At 37.7% G+C, this 21,332-nt stretch overlaps 1 protein-coding gene across 2 annotated transcripts in view; it reads left to right on the forward strand.

Moving 5' to 3' along the window:
- GALNTL6 (polypeptide N-acetylgalactosaminyltransferase like 6) overlaps nucleotides 1–21,332 on the forward strand; it is a 430,337-nt gene that overhangs the window by 319,337 nt on the left and 89,668 nt on the right. The gene's annotated exons all lie outside the window — the stretch shown is intronic.

Here is a 21,332-nt window from a genome sequence, read left to right on the forward strand (position 1 = left end):
GCTCTGTATTTGTTTCTATTTATTTTAACCTAGTTCACTCCTCAAAGGTAAAACATTTGTTGCTAATATTGGCAACAAAAGATCATTTCATTTAAAATGATGGTACTGCTTGCGTTTTTTTTCTCCAGTTTAATTTTTTCACAGCAGTATTCTTAAGAATGTACATCTTTCCTGTCTGTAAAGTTTGAGCTGTCTTTTTTCCTTCATTATTTTTCAATTTTTTTCCAAAGTTTAAGAAAAGCATTGCATTGCTTTGGTATAAGACTTGTTCATTATATTCTGTAGATCACTTGAGGATTCTGTTAGAAATTAAAAATTGTGTTTTTAATTCTCTGGAACCATGCAGCAGACACCAGAGTCTGGAACCGTGCTTTTTAATTTATTTATTTTTTCCTCTTTGCAAATCCATGTTGCTAAAAGTCTTGAACATGTATCACCTTAATTTACAGACTGCTAACCTGAGTTCACCCCACTGACTTCCATAAGGAGAGAAAACTTTTTATTTCCAGCCTTAAATTGCCATTCCACTGTGGAGCTGTTGCCCTTCCTCAAAGACAGAGATTTTGAAAGTGGGTATTAATTTCTGGGGAAGCTACATTTGTAGGTCAGGTAATGTCCTCCATTAGACCTGCTGATCTAATTGAAAAAAAAACCTGTATCAGTTAGATCACCCGCTGTAATGAAAGATTTGGCCTGAACTACAAGCTCTGGGTTCCCCTGTGCTCTCAGACTGACACAGCTACATAACACTGACATTGGTTAATTTTGGTGCAGACAGCATCAGGGAGTCTCATGCCATGAGTGACATGCAATAGCTAAATTACTTGTGTACCATTCAAAGAAATTTACATTAAGAGAACGCAATGACTGTTATCAACAACTGCTTTAACCATTTTCTTTCTCTTTTTCCATTCTGATTTTCTCTTGTCTTCTTTAGACTTTAGCCATAGCGTAAAAAGAATGCTAGTAGGAAGTTGCTTTCAGCTCGTCAGGAGTTCTCTCCTCACCTGCTAGAAATTATACTGGATCTCTGCTCTTTCAGAGTAGCATTAATAGATCCTGACATTTTGTGTACAGTATATATTTTAAATTACCAATAATTGTATAGGCATACCGAAGGAGCTTCTCAGGGTTGATTTTTCATGACGCCCAATCAATATCTGACTCAAATCCCTACTGTCCAATTCCCTAATCATTTTCCTAAGCAGGAGGGTATGAAATTCCTCAGCTAACGAGTAAAAATATTTTGAGGGCATCTGTGAAAATGTTCATAGAAAATGTCTTGTATAACCAATCTTTCTCAGAAATGAATATTTTATTTATTCCTGGTAAGTCATTGTTAGGTGTAACTGGACATCACTGTTAACGCAGTAGCTCACAGGTGAACATGTAGCTACTAATGTAAAGAGATCTACTACATAGGAATATGGTGATGTTGTAGAGTATAAAAGTTTAAATTAAAAAAAGACACAAGATTTTTTGTGTAATTTGACTCTAGTTCATAGCATGTTATGTGTATTTGGTCTGTACTACATGTAAACAAGATACTGAGGAAATGTTTCAGATTTTCATGTGCTTTTATCATGTCTTTTAATGCAAAGAATTGTTGTGAGCATAAATATAAAATTTCCTGATGTGGTTACTATCTCTTTCTGCTATTGTTGAGGGATTTATAGTAACTATGAATCCTTACACAATTTTAATTAACATTGTATGTTTTCTTCATTAGCATCATTTGCTTCTTCTACATATCGTTTAAATATTGTAGCTCTTTCCTCTAAGGTATAAATCTTTGAATCTTGTTCCCAGAACCATACCGTGGCTGACGTTACCAATGCCACTCCACTCATTGCATGCACAATCTAGTCTAATTCTGAATCTTTGGAAAGGGAAATGTTTCTCCGTGGAGCTGAATTTATTTTGGAGATGGGGTCAGGGGAAGATAGTAAATCGCTGTAATTGTTGCCTTGTTAAGCTGTAATAAGCTTCAAATCCCAAATAAACTGCCACAGATAGCAAAGAAAATTTTGCGCAATGTAATGTGTAGATAAATCAGTCTTAGAACTCACCACTTGGAAGAGTGCACTCTGTATCAGTATAACTACCTACATCATGATTGAATTTCTAATAGGAAAAATCTCTATTAATGTTTATAATCCATCTTATACGTATTCATAGTGCCAAACAATACTGTGTGTTTCTCTTATTCTGGTCTTTTTTTAGGAAGTTAATTTTCTAATGTGGAAGGCAAAACATGATAATGAAGGTTGTGCCCAAAATAATTAAATAGACAAACAAGTTGTCTTCAATGCACATCAGTAATTTGGGGAATCAACCTAAACTTCAAAGTAGGGACCCTAAATTAATTAAGCTTAGACTAGTTCAGACCTAGATCAATACTTACTTTACTCATTTTTCCAGTAGAAGGTTTAAAAAGTGCTGATTCATACAGATATTTGGAAACCTTTATGAGCAAAAGTTCAAAGATTAAAAAAAAAAAAAAAAAAAAAGTTTTTTTCTCAGAGGGTGGTTAGACACTGGAATAGCCTGTCCAGAGAGGTGGTGGAATCACCACCCCTGGCAGTGTTCAAGAGGCTCTGGATGAGGAGCTACAAGATATGGTTTAGTAGCTTCTGGTACACTGGTAAGGGGAGGACAGTTGGACTAGATGATTTTTTAGTTCTTTCCAACCTTGTGATTTTATGATTCTAAGTTACTTGAAAAGTTATATAGTCTTTTTTGGAAGTGTCCTTCTGACATTGTCAATTTGTATTTACTTAGCTTCTATGTTCAGCATAACTAAAACTGTTTTGTTGGGTGGATGGTTTGTTTGTTTTTCTATCATTTTAGCCATTTAAAATAAGCTAAACTGTTGTCTGTAGGCATATCTTCTATCACACGTGTGTCTGTGTGGCTGATCTTTAACACGGTGCAGTGCATTCTGTCCACCCCATTGAGATGCTATACAGCGGTCCAAACTGCCTATGGCAAGGCAGATGGAGTGTGGAAAGAACATGAGAGTTGTAGGATCTGCTGATGACTAAAAACATTTTATTCACAAGGGAAGACGATCATAAAGCACAGGTCATTGGTAACATAGTAATCCAATCAGATTAATGAATAGCAATATTTGAAATCCTGTTTTTTGCTCACGTATCTCCTCCTTATCTGAGTTACAGCACTTGTAAGTACTGGCGCACTACTTTTAGGTCATTGTAAAGTGGTACATACTACTTGCTAGTTCTGACCAATTCCTTTTTTTTCAGGTAGCTTTTATGAATAACTTTGTTAAAGAAAGAGAGATCAGAATATTTGAAGTGTTCACCTGCTAAGCTTTTTTTTTCATGTTATTAATGATATTTTTTAAAGTATTTAAATACTCTTATTTTTAACAAAGAACATTTAATGTTTGAAAACCTTTAATATTCTGCCATTATTGAGTGATGAGCTTAGCTGGTCAGTGCTGATAGCTTGCTAGAGGATTTTCTCTTACTTTAGCCAGATCTTTTAATGAAAACTTACAAGTGTAAGCAAGGAAACTTTCCTGAAAACGTCAGACTGGCTGCCATTAATTCTTCTCATTTCAGATAAAGAAGCAAAGCGATCTATAGAGATGAAATAAATGGCATATTTTTTCCTAATGCTCTGCACCATGTGGCTGAACCGTAAAAATTTCCAATTATGTAGAAAAAATTTTTCTCCCGAGTGTGCAATTCATAGTTGTGTGAAGTTGTTAATGCGAGGAATTGTTGCTAAAGCATATATTCATAAATTATCCTTGCAGGGATTAATTGTACAAAGGAAAAAGAACATGGATCTTTCACTAGGGTCTTTTTGAAGACAACCTTTGCAGTTTGGTTATAGTAAGAACATTTATAGGATTTAGATTATGCTTGGGGAGAAATTTTCAGTTCTCCCAAGTCAGTGATTTAATTGCTGCCATGGGACATATTGTCCTATACTTTCCTTTGAGCCTTGATCTGTGGTCACATCAACTGGAGTTTGCAGCTCTGCGTTACCTGATGGGCAGCTCGGATTCAGGAGGGGATGCTGATGTAACAAATAAGTGGGGAAATGAAGCAGCCACATAGAAGACAAGCTATGTAGATGATATGAAATGAGGAAATGCAGAATACCATGATTTATAAAAAATTAAATACCATCCAACAAAGTCTGGATCATCTTTGTTTTGATGGTTCTAATGGTTCATATTAGAAACAGCTGTAAAGCAGAAAGAAAATAAAGAAACAAGTCAATCTTTGCAAACAGTTTTCATGGCAGGGTGCAGAAAGATCTGAGAGAAATAACAGCGAGAATGGAATGACTGTGTACAGTTATTTCTGCTTTAGTATATTTGCTGAAGATTTTCAGGAGAAATGCAGTGTAAGGTAACCATTTCCTTAAAGGCATATTTATTCATCATGGTCTCACATTCAGAAGAATTCAGAACATCGATGAAAGCTTTTTTTTTTTTAAAAAAAAAAAAAAAGTACATGTGGGAGTATTATAAAATGCATCACAAAATTTGGTCCTGCCAAGTCTTTTTAGTTTAGACACTTTCTCATGTCTCACACAACATGTAATGCATGAAGTAATTCTGGTGCACAATGCTTCACAGAGTTACCAATAGTAACCATTCTCCATTTTTACTTAGGCAATCACCTTTTTCATTCTAAAGCATAAAAAGGGGGTTAACTATAGACTTTAATGATGAAAAATAATATCTTCCTTTTAGCAAAAACAGTGCCCACCCCACTGTTTTAGTGTCAAGTGACTGTAATTCTAATGGCAATAATATAGAGTATGTGAAAATATAGGAATGCATAAGTGATTGACTTTAAAAATCCCATGCAATCTTATTTTGTATGTCGAAGTGGAGAAGGAAAAAAAAATATGCAGGGAGAGGATATGAACCTATGAAAGAATGAAATGAAACGAATCTCAAGCAGTAGAGTCACAATTACAGTAATTTTAAACAGCTGTGTTTAAAACACAGTTGTTGTTTTGGCGGAACAGGCAAACAAAACAGGCTTCATTGAAAGAAAGCTCCTACAGCCTGACAATTAGTTTGGTAAAAAGGCTGAAGCGTAGCAGAAACAGTACTTTAAAAAGCTCAGTCATGGTGTTAAATTGACTCCTACTATTTTGTCAGATCTGTCTTGTATTAACATCTGTTTTATTAATTGTGAATTTTATTAATTGATTCACGTTATTAATTAATAGTGAATTATTTCCTCAGTGGATATAATTAATTTCTCTGAATATTTAACATCTTGAAGGGTTTGACTGTTTTTATGTGTCAGTTTCCTCTCTAATATTGTTTTCCAGGTTACCTTGGTGAATTCAGTTTGGTGTTTTCTCACCACATCGATGGATAAATTGGTGGCAAATAACTTTAGATAAGCCACTTCACGTCTGTGGGTGGATCTCAAGGTTTAGTTCACAGCAAGCAGTGTCAGGAAACTGAGTTAGAATAAGGCTCTTCATGCATTCATTTGTCGTTATCGGTTCCTACAGATGGCTGGTTTAGAAAACCTTTTAGAAGAAATAGCCCGAAGTTAGAGCAGAAATATTTGTTACTGGCTTTAGCCACCTTATAGGGGCAGTAATTTGTTCCCTTTTGTTGTCTAACCAGTTGCTGGTGTAAGGCAGGAGCTTCATAGGGAGGGAAGTTCTCATCTGTTGCTATTTTCCATCCTCATGTGCATATATACAGATCAAGTGTTTGGGGTAATTAATTGACATTGTCTTAAATACCTTGTGCTATCTTCTGCTGTCAGAGAATACATCTGTGGCTCATTGTCATCCCAAATTTCCCTATCTCCCTAACAGTTCTCAAAGCTTCTCTTGGCAGTAATATCAGGGCACTTCCCACTTCTCTGAAATGAGGCCTGAAAGAAAGAAAATGGGACAGCAACTGGGTTAGTGTCCTGCAGTGCCTGAACGGCTCTGAGAGAGAGTCTGCCTGAGGTTACTGAAGCTAGCACTGCTCTGCCAAGCCAAATACTTAGCTGGCATTGTAAATTCTGCCTTATATTCCTCAGCACATCCTGATGTTTTCCCAATATAGTTCACAAATTACCTGTCTTATATGAAAGTCCTTTTCAGAAGATCTAAGTTTAAAGCAAAGTACATCTTCATAAACTCACTCGATACATAAAGCTGTTGCTTTATGTATGTTGTGAGTGTAGAGCTGCCTCGGGCTTATGGCAGATACTGAATCATTTCACTAACAACCCCTCGGTCCCATGGTAAGCCATTGTCTGGTGAAACAGATAGCTCTGGTGTTCTGAGCTTGCAAAGGTTCTTAAAAGTAAAAACAATATTGACATTGACGAATAGATGAAATACTGCCTTCCTGACTTTCTTGCTTTCAGAATATCCCGTCGAGTTGTGCTGGAGTAGTTGTGAAAGGAAAACACACAGTAGGGTTATTGGAACAAGAGATTAAGAAAAGTCACTGAGAAGTGTTCAAAGGAAACTGAAGTTCTTGTGATTTTTCTCAATCCTTCCAAAATCATAAAATGAACATACTGCTGCACACACATTTAGTTACCAAAGCCAGTGATCACCTTTGCATGTTGAGGCACGAGTTAGAATTTTATTGTTAACCCAGTGTTTTAATTGCCAAAATACCAGTTAATGTAGTGCAATTAGAACAGTATTTGCACTTATACAGAGTATCTTATTATTCCACATTGTCATTAACAGTGCAATTAAAACAGTGGCAAACCAGCATCCCGTTATTTAGTTTTTTCCCTGGTGTTGTATTCACCCTCCAAGAGTATCACCACGACTCCTCTGTGAGTGGTGTGGTTTCTTTCTTAGGGGAGAACAGCACAACTGATACAGAGCTAAGCAAAATGGAATGTAAAACAATTCAAATAATACTGCTAAGTTCAGAAACATAGGAGAAGCACCAATTTATCTGTGGTAACTGTGATTTTAGAGCTAGGAAAGCCAGACAATAATTGACAGATCTTACAGCAAGTTGCAGTCTGTTTCTTACTTTTTAGATATGGCAAGATGTGTCAAGCCACAGTATGTTTAAGAAAGAGCATAAGCTGTCCTATGCCCTGAACTTTTTTTTATTTTTAATCAAGACTGAAGCCTAATGTTAGCACTTGGTAATGCAAAACTGAGTGGACTATAGAACTGCAATATAAATGAGCGGTTAAATCTTTATTTCCCTTGAAAACAAAATTCACATTTGTGCAAAACTCTCTCCTTAATGAGTTTCTAGTCATCTTAACAAATCTTAAAAAATGGACCACATTGCCTTTGTACTGAGGAGAAGTTCCTGTTAAGGGATTCTCTTATCCTTGAGAGAACTTCCTTTGGGAAAACTTGAAGTGTGTATTAGAAGCAAGAGAGGTGGAGTATTATTTTCTTATTCTGAACATTTCTGGGTGTTCTTTGGGAAAACAGACTCTTTTGATTTTATTATTTTTTTTTTTTTAATTTGTTCACGAGTTATGGGTCCTCCCTTTCAATCCAGGCTGCAAAGTGAACCAGATGAAGAGATGTATTGCTAAATGTAGTCTAAATTTTCTTCAGAAGAGTGATAGTCTGGTACAAACAGGAGTCACATTCACTTCAGAGCATTGTAGCAACTTGTATTTTACCTTTTATTTATGTATCTTTACTATTTTGTGTTTGACAGTTGGCTTGGGTTATTTTTTTAGTCTTCCTATATTCAGCATTGCCCATGCTAACTCTTATTTACTCAACTGTTATTTTTCTGTTGCTCTTGTTTTCTTTCAGCTACTTCCAAGAAAATAAGAACACAAAAGCATAAGAGGAAAAAAAAAATGAAAGCTCTTGTTCTCAGGTAGCTTTAAATTAAGCCAGACATGTTCTTCAATCTATAAGCACTGTCATGGCTTAGTTTCAGTTCAGAGAACACACTGAGGGGAAGATGCATGCGAACACAGCTGTGGTCAGAACCGGTGGTGTTTCTTCAGTCACCCAAGATACTGACAGTTTTTAAGTTAAAGGTTTTTTAAAATGAGAATGAGATTATCTTTTGTTTTTAGGTTCTTATATTTCTGTTGTATCTTTAAATGCAGTTTTGGACAAGGATGTTTTTCCTGTGTTCAGAAGGTTTGAAATATATTTAATCCTTTTATGCTGATCTCTTATGTTAAAACTACATATATGGTAGTTTTAGCAATAAGAAAGGTTGCAGAAATTGTGTTCAGAGTTAAAATATTTGTGTCCATTTTTAAGGATCAGTAACAATGATAAAGAAGATAGAAATAATCTGGTGTTTGTAATATTTTAACACTTTCTGAGAGCTAGAAGACATCATGGTGGCAGTGAAATATGTAAATCTAACAGCAGTCTAATTCTTTCACTTTAAGGCTATGCACCTAATTTTGGCAGGAAACTGTGGCAAATAATCATAGTTAAGAATTAAAGAAGATTAGTTGATAGCTGCTAAGCCGTTAACCCTTTATTTAAGAAGGATGTGCAGAATTTGCTAGGAGGAGGCTGTTTGTGTGAGTAGAATTCAGATCTGGCAAACTGTTATGCTTGGATACAGACTCTTATGTCCATCTGTCCAGAGGAGAAACGAACCCTCATACCTAAGGCTCAGCTTTCCGAAGCGGTTTAGAGTGAACAGTTCCTGGCCTCATCATTCCTTCTATCCAGAGATGACTGTATCAGTGTAAAACTTTGTGACACATAAGATGAAAGCTAATAGGTGATGTAGTATGTCACATTCTCTGTCTTCTAACGTTACAAAGCAGACGGCAAGATGGAGGAGGGATGGTGCCGGAGGGGGTACTCAAAATAAGTTGTGTAAAAGCATGTGAGCAGTCTGAGCCTAATCCTATTGTCATTATATGAAAGCTCCTAGTAGTAATATTAGATCTGCTAATCAATATTCAGCATTTTTTTCATTTATTTATTTAAATGTTGAATCTTAGCTATTCATTTTGCATTCATCTTATCTTTCTGTATCTTAAATTCACACTGCTGTGACAGATGAGAGGCAGGAAAAGACAAGTTTGATTCAATGTGTAAAACAATGGGAGAAAAAGATAAAAGAGAACTTGATGTCTCCTCTCCTAAAGCTTGATTTATGCAGCAGCTCATTTATTTGCTATTTTCTGGTTTAAAATAAAAAGTAAAAAGCCAATTCTCTACCCACTAAAAAACAAAAACAAAAAAAACAACACATGGTGTTATTGTTTGATTAATAGCTCATTCTGATGTTAGGAGATGCCTAATTATGCATCAGTGTTTGCCTCATTATTTAGAGGAGCATCATCATTAGTCCATGAAGAGAGAATGCTTTCCTTTTTCATAATTAAATCTCATACTTCAAAATATGTAACCCAAACAGCAATCTAATTCTTTCAATATAAGGCTATGCACCTAATTTTTTTTAAAGAAATTGTTGCAAATGGTATCAATCATTTTTCTAAAAAAGAAGACTGTCTGACTTGATCTCTGAAACATGACTCAAGCAGATTGCTATTCTTTGCCAATGAGGAATCAGAGAATTCCCACAGAGCGCAGCCTTCTGAAAATGTCCTCAGAAACTTCATCTTCTTTCCCTGCATGTCATGACATAGTAATGACCTCAAAGGTTATGATAAGAACACAGCTAACATTTGAAAATAAATGAGTGTAACACTGAGAACTACTATTCTAGTTCCATAAAGACTTAGAAGTATCGAAGTACCAGAAGGGATGTATATCTACAGTAGACAAAGCTCAGAAATAAAAAACTCTTAAAGTAACAGCCAAGAAAGTGTTTGGATGATGGAATGCAGTAATCCAGAAAAGGAGCTGAATGCTTGCATCAACAAATAATTAGAAGCATGACTCACTGAAGCCTGCAATGACCTGCATTCCAGCCATGAAGAAATGTCTGCTTATGCTAGACGCTGTGTTGTGGCAAATAAGGAAATAAAATAGTTAAAAGTTAATGGCCACAAATTTATTTCTAGCATTAGAAACATTAAGAATTTATTATCTTTCTGTACAGCAAGGAAGTCTTCTTGAGTGTTTTCATCTTGTACCTTGCTGAACAAGGCAAACCTTATGTCAGTTCATCGCTTCATAGTAAAACTTGGTGCCATGGACCTCCAGTTCCTACATCAGAGAGGGTATTTTCTGAAAGACAGATTTAGATATGAAGTCAGATATAATATTAAATTTCAAGAATAGTAAAATATTGCCCAAACTTGGTTTTGTATTTTGAAATCTCAATTTTAAAGCATATTTCATTTCTTGTTTCCAAGAACAAAACTATGTGCAAGGAAAAAGCACATGCTGAATTATTGAGGAAAAGGAGTAATTGCAAACTGAAAATAGGACCTGAAGGTTGGACCTTGAATGATTAGTACACTGAGTGGACAAGAATTAGAGAAATGTAGGAGATGGCCATATTCCAGTATCCTTACGATAGTAGAGCCTAAGTCTCACGAGTTACAATAGCATCAGTAGAATTACTCTGGGAAATGAAAGTGCTTTGTGTAGGGGGCTGTGTCAGGGTCTGATGCTACTTAAAAAGTAATTACCTTAGTTGTGACTTCTATTTCTGCCCTTCCCAAGGGCTCTGCAAATATAAGGTCAGTGCCATCCTCACAGCAATGTTTCAACAGTTCTCTGGTTAAGTCTATCCTTGGCATTTGAGAGGTTAAGAAGCGATATGAGAGAAAACAGCCCTCTGACAACAGCATCTACTGTAAAAGCCAGTTATATATTTTGGAGGAAGAACTAAAAATATGTCAAAGAGAGTTTCAGGCAAAACAGAAAATGTCAGTGTAATGACAGGTCTGAAAGTCTGCTAGACTGTTTGCAGTGTTATAAAAATGTTAAAAACCAAAGTTTTGCCTGACGGGTTATCGTTTACAATTATTAACAATTAATGTTGCCAGAATGCAGTAGTGTGACTCTGAAAATAAGAGGCTGGCTTTTCTGAGTAGTTTATTGATCTCAGACAAAATTACACTTCCCTGGATTCACTTCAAAATAACCTTCTTCTAATTGGCTGGCCTTGCAATGTGGAAGAAACTTCACAACATGCTTTCCTTGGGGACAAGTTACTGTATATAAATACCTGCCTAGTAAACAGACTTGGTAAAAGGAATCGAATTTTAATGCAGCAAGGTCACCTTTTTGACAATTTTATACTACCTAATTGTGTCCAGAGAATGATCTGAAAAGGCTGCCATACAGTCCTTTGTTTTCTTACCCTATACTTAAGCTATCTAGAATCTTGTGTGAGCTGTAGGTCGAATTACATTTGTTGCATATATGTGTAAGAAAGTGCCATTGCAACTGCAGCCATCCATGGTAGTCTGGAAGGGAAGGGAAAGGGAAGGAAGTTGCAAACAAGATAATGCTTTTGCAACTTCTGTGTCCTGCCTCCTCACCTGAGAGAGAAGTGTGTCTGTAAACGTGCTCATACATGTCATGTTGGGTTTAGGTCTACCAAAGTTCTGCTGAGAGCAACTTCATACTGGTTGGGTTCCATGAGCCATGCAACTGGTGTCAGTGAACTCTCCCAGGGAGTGAAATGTACTGCAAAGTGGCATTCAGTGTCTGAGTCTGAGTTGTGTGGTTTCTTTCCGCCTCTAATTTCAGACTGTGTGCTTTTTATACTCACCGCCCATACAGTTTGCAGGAGGACAAGCAGAAAAAAATGTGTGGTTCAGTTCTTCTTTATGTACCGTCTCCAGTTCAGTCATTAGTTGGGTTCTGTTTCTTGTTCACTTTCAGGTCTTTTTTTCATTTACATTGCAGCAAAAATAACTTCATGATAATTTACTTTGACTTCCCATTTAATACTGCTTTGTTGTACAATCTTAGCCAACCTTCCTCATGCAGGATAAGGCAATTGCATTATATAATGTGTCATTCCTCTAGTAAACAAAATTATTCCTCCATAGATTAAAGCTGACAGACGATTTGGATACAAGCACAAAAACAGAGCTGAAAAGATAATATATTTCCTCACCTTTTTCCCAAAAATTTTTAATATAGGACATACAAAATTGAGGAAACATTCAGAAATAGGTGCAGGCAAATGTATAAACAACTGTGAACTAGGCTTTCTTCTGGCATCTCCAAATGCCTTTTCTGAAGATGGACACTAAGGGGCTGTGAAAAGCCTTAATATGTAAGAGATAATTGCTTTAAAATTAGACATAAAGCAAACATAAGAAACAGCAAATCTCGTTATTTCAAGTATTTTAGTTTAAAAGAGCTTTTCCTTTTGGGGGAATATATTTAATTTTCACGTCTGCAAAGTACAGCCAAAAAACAGTTTCTTGTGGAGTAGAATAAGTGTTTGTGTGCTTGTTCCCTCTATTTTAATTCTATAATATATTGGGTGTTGATTAATTCCTAGAGGTGTTTAACTTTGATGTGTAAAACAGGATGTTTGGTATTTTTGTTGCTGTGGAAGCTTTCAGGCCATAACTAACAGCAATATCGTTTTGTCTTTGAATAAGATATCCCCAACTTTTTCTGAGCTGTGCTGATGCAAACACAGCAAATGAGGGAGTCTGTTGTCAGCTGTGGAAAAGATGTCCAGTGCTCACATGACATTGCCATTAGCTAATTGCTATTATACCAAACAGTTTTAAATTTTGCTTTCATTTATCAGTTTGTGTCAGGCTTACCATATCCAACAGTTCTCACAGGATCTGTCTGCTTCTGGAACTTCTTTTATATGGCTATGGATAGCAGAGAGAAATCTATCTGTCAGAAATCTCTGCATGCAGAAAGCCAATGGTATCCTGGGCTGCATCAAAAGAAAGGTGGCAGCAGGGAGAGGGAAGTGATTGTCCCCTTCTATTTTGCCCTCAAGAGGCCCCAGCTGGAGTACTCTGTCCAGGCCTGGTGCCCCCAGCAGAAGAAAGGCGTGTAGCCTTTACTAATTTTTAGTCCTTGCAGCATTCTCATTCATAGCCAGAGGAGGCATAGACTGCACACACACACACAAAAAGGTGTTAAGGCCATTAACTGGGTCAAATTGATGAGCTCAAAGGGTAGTTAATCAATGTCTTGATGGGGTTGGTCAATGTCTTCATGACTGACCTTACATTTGCACCAAACCTGTGGATGATACTAAAATTAAAAAAAGTAGTTTACACATAAAGTAGCACAGTGTCTTTCCAGAAGGACTGTGGGACTGAGCAAAATAAATATTATGAGATTCTGTACTTGGATGAATATATCCATGTTCCAGTAGTGCTGGGAACTGGCTAACTGTGCTGCAAAGGACTTAAAAGGTCATAGTGGATAGCAAGTTAATAGGACCAAGAAAAGGATCAACAGGAAAGCAAGCAAGTCTGAGCTACAGTGAGCAGATTAGGTGAAACTGTAATCCCTCTTGATGTTGATGCTGTGTGCATCTGGGATTCTGCATCCACTTCTGAGCTCTACAGTTCAAGTAGCACAACAAAAGCTAGGGTCAGTTCACTAGTAGAGGGCTTGCAATACAATCATAGGCCAAAAGCATGTGACCTGTGAGAAGAGACTGAGGAATATGGGCTTGTTTAGTCTGACAGAAAAACAACTAAGTGGTGATCTAATAGTTTCCTACAACAACTTGAATGCGAATTACTTAGGTGGCAGAACCAAATACTTCCCAGTTCTGGCAGGTGGTAAAATAAGAGGCAACAGCCCCAAGGGCAGCCTTGGAAGTTGCAGTTTGAATACTGGGAAAAAGTTATTCACCAGAAGGGTAGGTGACAGTGGATTTGCTTACCCAGAAGGTAACCAGTGGAATTGTTCATCTTCAGGACTTGGCTGGAAAACCATGGCAACTGACTTGGTATATTATTGACAACAGTTCTGCAGCCAGATGGCATTTCCAGCTAACTCTCACAAGGAACAAATTCAAAGGGAAACTTTGAAAAGAAAGGTGGTGCACCCCAAATTCACATGCTCACCTCATATTCTCTCTTTAAGCTGAATTGGGTTTATTCTAGCGTATATAGAGTCAGTGAAACTAAAAAGAATAACAAAGTACTGAAGGAAACTGTTTTGGAAAGCAGAAAACAAAATAATAATAGGTCTCTACGTTTCTTTTTTGTATTTGCTGTCAAGCTAGACAGAAGCATTTCAGTCATCAAAAGATTAAGGGGAGGTATTTCAAGAAAAATCTGTTCTCAGAGCCTCAGAAGAGGAACGGAGGGCATGCCTGCTAACTTTATCTGTGAACATACTCCCATCTCAAGAGGACATACAGTGACAGAGATCCTTTTCACAGTGGGAGCTATGTTGCTTAAATGTACTTATAGGTTTTACTGTTCATATCAGGGACAAAGCTTTCTGCTGCTGGCTAGAGAGTAAGTTGAGAAAAAAACCTTTAGAACTGGCCTCATTATCACTGCATGTAAAAACATCTATTTGACTGCTTTAATTTTCATCAACAGAAATAATCGCTTGATTATTTTACTGACCTAAGATTACTGACTACTATGTTATTGGCCACATGGCTTCCTTCCAATTGCCTGTGCTGAGGTAACGGGAGAGGACAGCAAACATTTTCCAGCACAGTAACTTACTCTTGTATTTCATTTATACAGTTCATGTTGGAGATGGTAGAGCAGCTCAAAATATATCAGTAAGTATAAGTTAAAAAGGAATAGATTTAATTAAGATTGTTTATCAGATTATGTAGCAGTTTATGTAGCAGTACTGTAGACTCTTGGCTGATCTTAATTAAGTGGATTGTCCCTGAACTTCTGGGGGGGTAGTGGGGGGGAGGGGGGGTCAAAGGAGTAGTATTACTCTGAGTGTAAGAGCAGAGCAAGTCTGAGACCACTTCATGAGGCTGAATGTGCGCAAGTCTACAGGGCCAGTTGACATGCATCCCACTGTTCTGAGGGAACTGCCTGATGTGGTTGCTAAGCTACTCTCCATCATACTTGAAAACTCGTAGCTGTCAGATGAAATCCCTTGTTGGAAAAAGGCAAACATCAGTTTCATATTCAAAAATGGGAGAAAGGAAGACCTGAGTAACTTAAAGGAAGGTGAGCCTCACATCTGTGCCTGGGAAGATAATGAAATAGATCCTCCTGGAAAGAGTTGTTAAGGCATATGTGAGATGTGGAGGCGATCCAAGGCAGCCAGCATTGGCTTCACCAAGGGCAGATCATGCCTGTCCAATCTGGTGGCCTTCTGTGATGGAGTGAAGGCATCAGTGAACAAAGGAAGGGCAGCTGTTGTTGTCTACCTGGACCTGTACATTTGACATACTTTCACACCACATCCTTATCACTAAATTGGAGAGAGATAAATTTGAAGGCTTGACATTTCAGCAGATAAATAATTAACTGTGTGATCATAGTCAGAGGGTTGTTGTCAGTGACTCTATGTCCAGGTGGAGGCTGGTCACAAGTGGTGTCCCCCAGGGGTTTGTCTTGGGACTGGTGCTCTTCAACATATTGATCAATGATATAAACAGTGGGACTAAGTTCACCCTTGGCAAATTTGCTGGTGGAACCAAGCTGAGTGGTGCAGTTGACACAGTAGAAGGGAGGTACACCATCCACAGGGACCTTGACATGCTCAAAAAGTGAGCACACCAGAATCTGATGAGGTCGCAGTGAGGTAACAAGGCCTAGTGCAATGTCTTGCAATCCCGGTTATGAGTACAGACTTGGAGAATTTCTAGAGAGCAGCCCTGCAGAGAAGGGCTTGGGGATTCTGATGGATGAAAAACTAGATGTGAGCCAGCAGTGTGCTCTTGGCTAACAGTATCCAGGGCTGCATCAGAGTGGCCAGGGAGAGGGAGGTGATTTTCCCTCTCTATTCTGCCCTTGTGAGGCCCCACCTGGAGCTCTGTGTTTCAGCCTGGAGCCCTCAGTATAAGAATGATGTGGATTTGTTGGAGTGGGTCTGGAGGAAGGCCATGAAGATAACAAAAAGGCTGGAGTACCTCTTTTAAGAAGAAAGATTGAGGGAGTTGGGATTGTTCAGCCTGGAGAAAAGAAAGCCCCCTCCAACTTGAGCCATTCTGTGCTTCTATGATCCTACGAACATAATTAATTGATAACTTACGACAATACTATAACAAATTGTCTGAATTTTTGGGCAGAAATAAAAAGTACAACGAAGGTGAGGAGAATTAGCTGTGTTACAGGTGTGGATCTGATTGGACCTACCGGACTGTCCAGAAGAGGTTACTTAAGAAAAGGCTTTCTCTTTGTATTTCTTTTCTCTTTCATGATCCTTACTGCAGTCAAGAAAGCCCTGAAAAACAGCTTCAGTTTTGACATCATCTTTTAAGTCTTTGTTCACATCTTCTCAATAACTTAGAAGGAGCATTGCTTGTCACACAGCACATGTTGCCAAGGGGTACTGGTGTGATGATGAAATGTTCCTTGTGTACAGCACAACAGGAGAGAAGAATTACATTTGTACTTTTTATTGCTATGATTTTTTTTCCTGACAAAGGCAGAACTTTAATTTCTAATGTATCTTTGGGCACCAAATTAAGTAACTCGGTGCTCTGCTTGAGTAGAGTTTCAATTACTCTGATCAGGCAATTCTGACTCTGATACTCTTTTAGAAAATTTTCTCCAGATTTTAAATGAAGACAGAGTAGATCCACACAAAGTAATTACAATGGAGAATCTGTTTACAGATTATCACTGAAGGAGACATAATGTTGCCCTTTATCATCACTTGTCATAGCAGTGACAGCCTGTAAACCTCCTGCCTGTGCATTATTCTTCATTTGTCACCGCCTGTGCCAACTCTTGGCCTGGCAGGTGCCTGGCATGTGTCAAACATATGATTCATGGGTACATTTGATCAACACTGTGAAGAAAAAGTATGATGTATTTTCCTTTAAATTACAAATTAGACATTTATACTCCACATCTAGTGACAGGAGTTTTGGCTTCTTTATATCCTAAGTGCACCATTTATAGCTCACTGTAGAATTTAAATACTGGCTTCTCTCTTATGCCTAACTCTGAAAGTGAAATTTATGTAATATTACAGCATATAAATGAAACCATCCAACCTCCTTGTTTTATTATCATGGTAAGCTTTCCTGAACAGATTCCTTTGGTAGTAAATGGGCTTAACGTGTTGTCTTCTGAAGATTTAAAGGCCATTTTATTTCATGCTTCTTTTAATTTCACACACTTTGTTATAACTTCTTTCAGAGGATTTCTTTAGAATTATAGTTTTGTTCTGGCATTGATTGATGCATGTTTACTTGGGCATCTGAGATTATTTGCTTCTAAATGCATGTACAATGCATAGGTTTTGTGTGTGAGATGCTTCTTGTGGAGATAATATTAGCAAAACAGTATGAAAAAAAGAATACTTGTTTTTTTCTTCTAAGAAGGAAATCTTTGGAGTGCTGTGAAAGGGGACAGTTTATTTTGTTATTCTGGGGATAAAAATGAGTTTAATCAACATTTGTGCATTATGATAAATACTGTCAAAATAATCTGTTAGTCAAATTTATTGTCATACAGAGAATTATAAAGTCTTCTCTGATCTGTTTTAAATAATACTTGAACTATGAGATTGCCAGGTATTGTATTCACTGAAGCATCCCTGGCTCTTCCATTAGGTAGCTGACTCTTAAGCCAGCTGCTGACTGCTGTGTGACCATTAAATAGAGTTTCATGCAAATTGAGTAATGCAGGAGTAACTGGTGAATAACTGAACATGAAAGATATATTCTCTACATAGAATGAAATGCCACTTTTTTTTTTTTTTTTATAGCTGATTACTACTACGGGTCAGGACTGACACCAATGCTCTTTAATGTCTTTATCAGTGACATTAACAATGGGAAGAAGTATGCCCTCAGCAAGTTCACAGATGGCACCAAGCTGTGTGGTGTGGCCAGTAAGCCAAAGGGACAGGATGTCATCCAGACAGACCTGGACAGGCTGAGCAGTGGGCCCAGGAGAACCTCATGAGATGCAACAAAGCCAAGTGCAAGGTCTTGTACCTGAGTGGTGGCAACCCCTACTGTCAGTGCAAGCTGAGGGAGGAAAGGATAGATTACAGCCCTGCTAGAAAGGATCTGGGGTACTGGTGGATGGCAAGCTGAGCATGAGCCAGCAATGTGCTGGCTAGAAAGCCAACTGTATCCGGGCTGCATCAAAAGAAGCATGGTCAGCAGGTTGAGAGGGGTGATCCTGCCCCTCTACAGAGACATAGACCTGTTGGAGCATATCCAGAGGAGAGCCACAGAAATGATCCCAGGGATGGAACACCTCCCTGTGAGTACAGGCTGAGAGAACTGGGGCTGGAGAAGAGAAGGCTTCAGAGAGACCTGAGAGTGGTATTTCAGTATCTGAAGGGGGCTGTAAGACAGAAGAGGACAGGCTCTTGAGCAGGTTCTTTGGTGACAGAACAAGGGGAAATGGTTTCAAATTAAAAGAAGAGAGATTTAGGTTGGACATAAGGAAAAGTCTTTTACAGTGAGGGTGGTGAGGCATTGGCACAGGTTGCTCAGTGATGTGGTGAAAGTCCCCATCCCTGAAAACATTCAAGGTCAGGCTGAATAAGGCTCTGGAGCTGCAGAGGAGTTGGACTAAATGACCTTTAAGTGTCCCTTCCAACACTAAGGATTCTATGGTTCTACTCTCCTGCTACTGGCTGTTATTCTGTGTTTGTTTATGGTATCAGAGACTGGTAAGATTAGAACTAGATAGTGATACAGTACATTGCAAGGGAAAATACAATGTGAGAATACTTTCACATTAGGTTTAAAAATATGTTTATCATTACTTGTATGTCCAAAAGGGACATTTTTTCTCCACTGTAAGATGTGTTCATTCTCAGAACAGAGAATGTTACAGTTGGCTATTGAACTTAAATACTTCATATTTTTCCAAAATAACTTTCTCAAATTTCCTTCTTGGCCGAATCTCATAACTAAAAATGGATAAGATATTGTAACTGTCATATCTTTGTGTTGTGATTTGTTGTTAGAATATTATTAGTGTCATTGTTTTAACACATCTGGATACTTTATCTAGGTCTTATCTCTAGTAATGTATATACTTCCTTTTGTGCATAGACATGATCTTTTTTTCAAGGTCACTTGTCTGTGCTTTATCAAAATTAACTCTTCATTTTGTTTTCGTCCTGATTACTTCCAAATATGTCTAAATGAGGATATATTTAAAATTCAGCATGAATAAGATGTGAATTTTTGTTTTTATACTTCAGCTAATTTATGGGTTTTTCTTTGAACCACAATACAAAAAAAAAAAAAAAAATCAGTCATGGGACTAACTGAGTAGATGAAAACAACATTGGTACGTGTGATTCTGATTTCAGAAGATGTGGTAGGTGTTTTAATGCCATTCTTCACAAACCAAATGATGTTCTGTCTGAAATGTGTGAATAGATATTTGAAGGAAGGGAAGGAAGATGGTGTTTGTTGTACAGAATTTTGACTATTATTCTGGCAAAATAGAAAATAAAAAAATAAAAATATTAAAAGTGTGAGAGACCACTTTTCCAGAGTTTGCAAGGAATCAGTGAAGGAAGATTATGAACGATCATCAATTTCATGGAGTTTGTCACCAGTTGTGTCTGAGCTCAACCAAATCATATTACAAATCAAATTTATATTATTAGTCTCTATTCTGTTCATATAGCTAAATAACTAATTTAGCATGATATAGCAGTGTAGATGGAACTTCAGACTTGTGGGTGGAAGAGATCAGAAGGGAGGAATAACACGACTTAGGTACTACAGAAATTTGCACGGTGCCTTAGGAGTAAAAGAAGACCTGGTATGTAAGAGATGAGATTTGATCCTTGGAAGTATGTAATATCCTGTCAATTTAAAACTGTTTCGTTTTTCATGGCCATAAAACAATGCAATTAAGAACAAGTTGGATGTGGCTTTGGGCAGTCTGGTCTAGTGGTTGGTGAGCCTGCACATAGCAGGGGGGTTGAAACTCAATGATCATTGTGGTTCTTTTTAACCCAGGCCATTCTGTGATTCTATGATTGACAGCCCTAACAATCTATCTTGCATTTCCTGCAAGGACTCTTTGTATCTTTGTTTTTAAGGTCTATTTCCCTTCTTCTGTATTCCAGCACTATGGGAATAGCCTCAGTGGAGCTCATAAAAACAGGAAAACAGGTCGATAAATACATGTTTTAGGCAGTCCTGTACATGGGCACAAAATGATCTAAAACCTGATTTAACCTCAGGCCAGTCGTGATACTGAATAGCTGGTACCTATAATGAGTCTGAGTGGCATGCAGCCCTTGTCATGTGGATGTGGTTGGGCAGATAGAGATCATCGTTTGAAGACACAGTGCAACTCTTGTCATCATGACTGCTGCAGGATTGTGTTGGCTTTTATTGAGAATGTAAGTAGCAAATTGGGATGAAAAAAAGGGATACCTCTTTTCAAAATGAAAATCTGGGAATTCTCCATTCAGCCATACTGTAGGAGTCAAAACCATTTGATTTTTATTTGAATGTCATTCCTTATTTTTTGTCTCATACTTGGCCTTTTATCATATTTCTCAGTTTTCTCACCATGACCGCAGGAGACTTACCACACTTCTGTTTACTGCTTGATCTAATACTTCTCCTGGAAACCACTGTCATGACTTGCAGGCCTCCGAAGCCTCTCCAAAGTTCAGTTTCTCCCTTCCAAAGCCCCAGCTGTCTGTAATCCTTGCAAGCTTATTTTGTCAAATCTCAGACCTCTCCCTCGTCAGTGTCAGATGCAACGAGATTCATCCATTAAGAAATATTCCATGCAATGCTGTCCTACAAAACACACGTAAATTTTCTGTGCCGCTTCAGGTTTGCCAGCAATTCATTGACAATTCAATGTTTTCTACTTCTTCTTATTCCACAGGAACATTTAGAAAGTCTTGCATGTTGATCAGCTAGGAAGTAAGGGGCAGAGATAAAAGAAGGAGTATGTGCAGGAAGCTGTTTCTGTGGAGCTTAATTTTATTTGAACACAATATCCTTTATTCTCTGAGCTGTGTCTTGTTTGCTTGTTTCCTTTAAATCTATGCATACATACACTTGAGGGTATTGTTAAAGTACTTTCTAGTAGTCTGTAACAAACTTATTGCAATCAATAGTGATGTAAGGTCTGGATCAAAGCCTGTACTGACCTTACAAGTCCAAAGAATAGGGAGCTGATACAAGAGGCAATCGTAACCTAGCAAAATTGTATCAGTGAGATTTAGCTTACAATTCCTAGTATCACTAAATGTGGCATCTTGCCATGTTATTGATATTGGAGAACAAGCTTTACTGTCCCTCTTTCCTTGCCAAGAGAAGTTGTCAAATTCTTGCAAAGCAGTGAAGCTGAGAAGCTGAGGTGTTGTATCAA

This window comes from Meleagris gallopavo, chromosome 4, assembly GCF_905368555.1.
Source record: "Meleagris gallopavo chromosome 4, MGAL_WU_HG_1.1, whole genome shotgun sequence".
In the NCBI taxonomy this organism is placed as follows: Eukaryota; Metazoa; Chordata; class Aves; order Galliformes; family Phasianidae; genus Meleagris; species Meleagris gallopavo.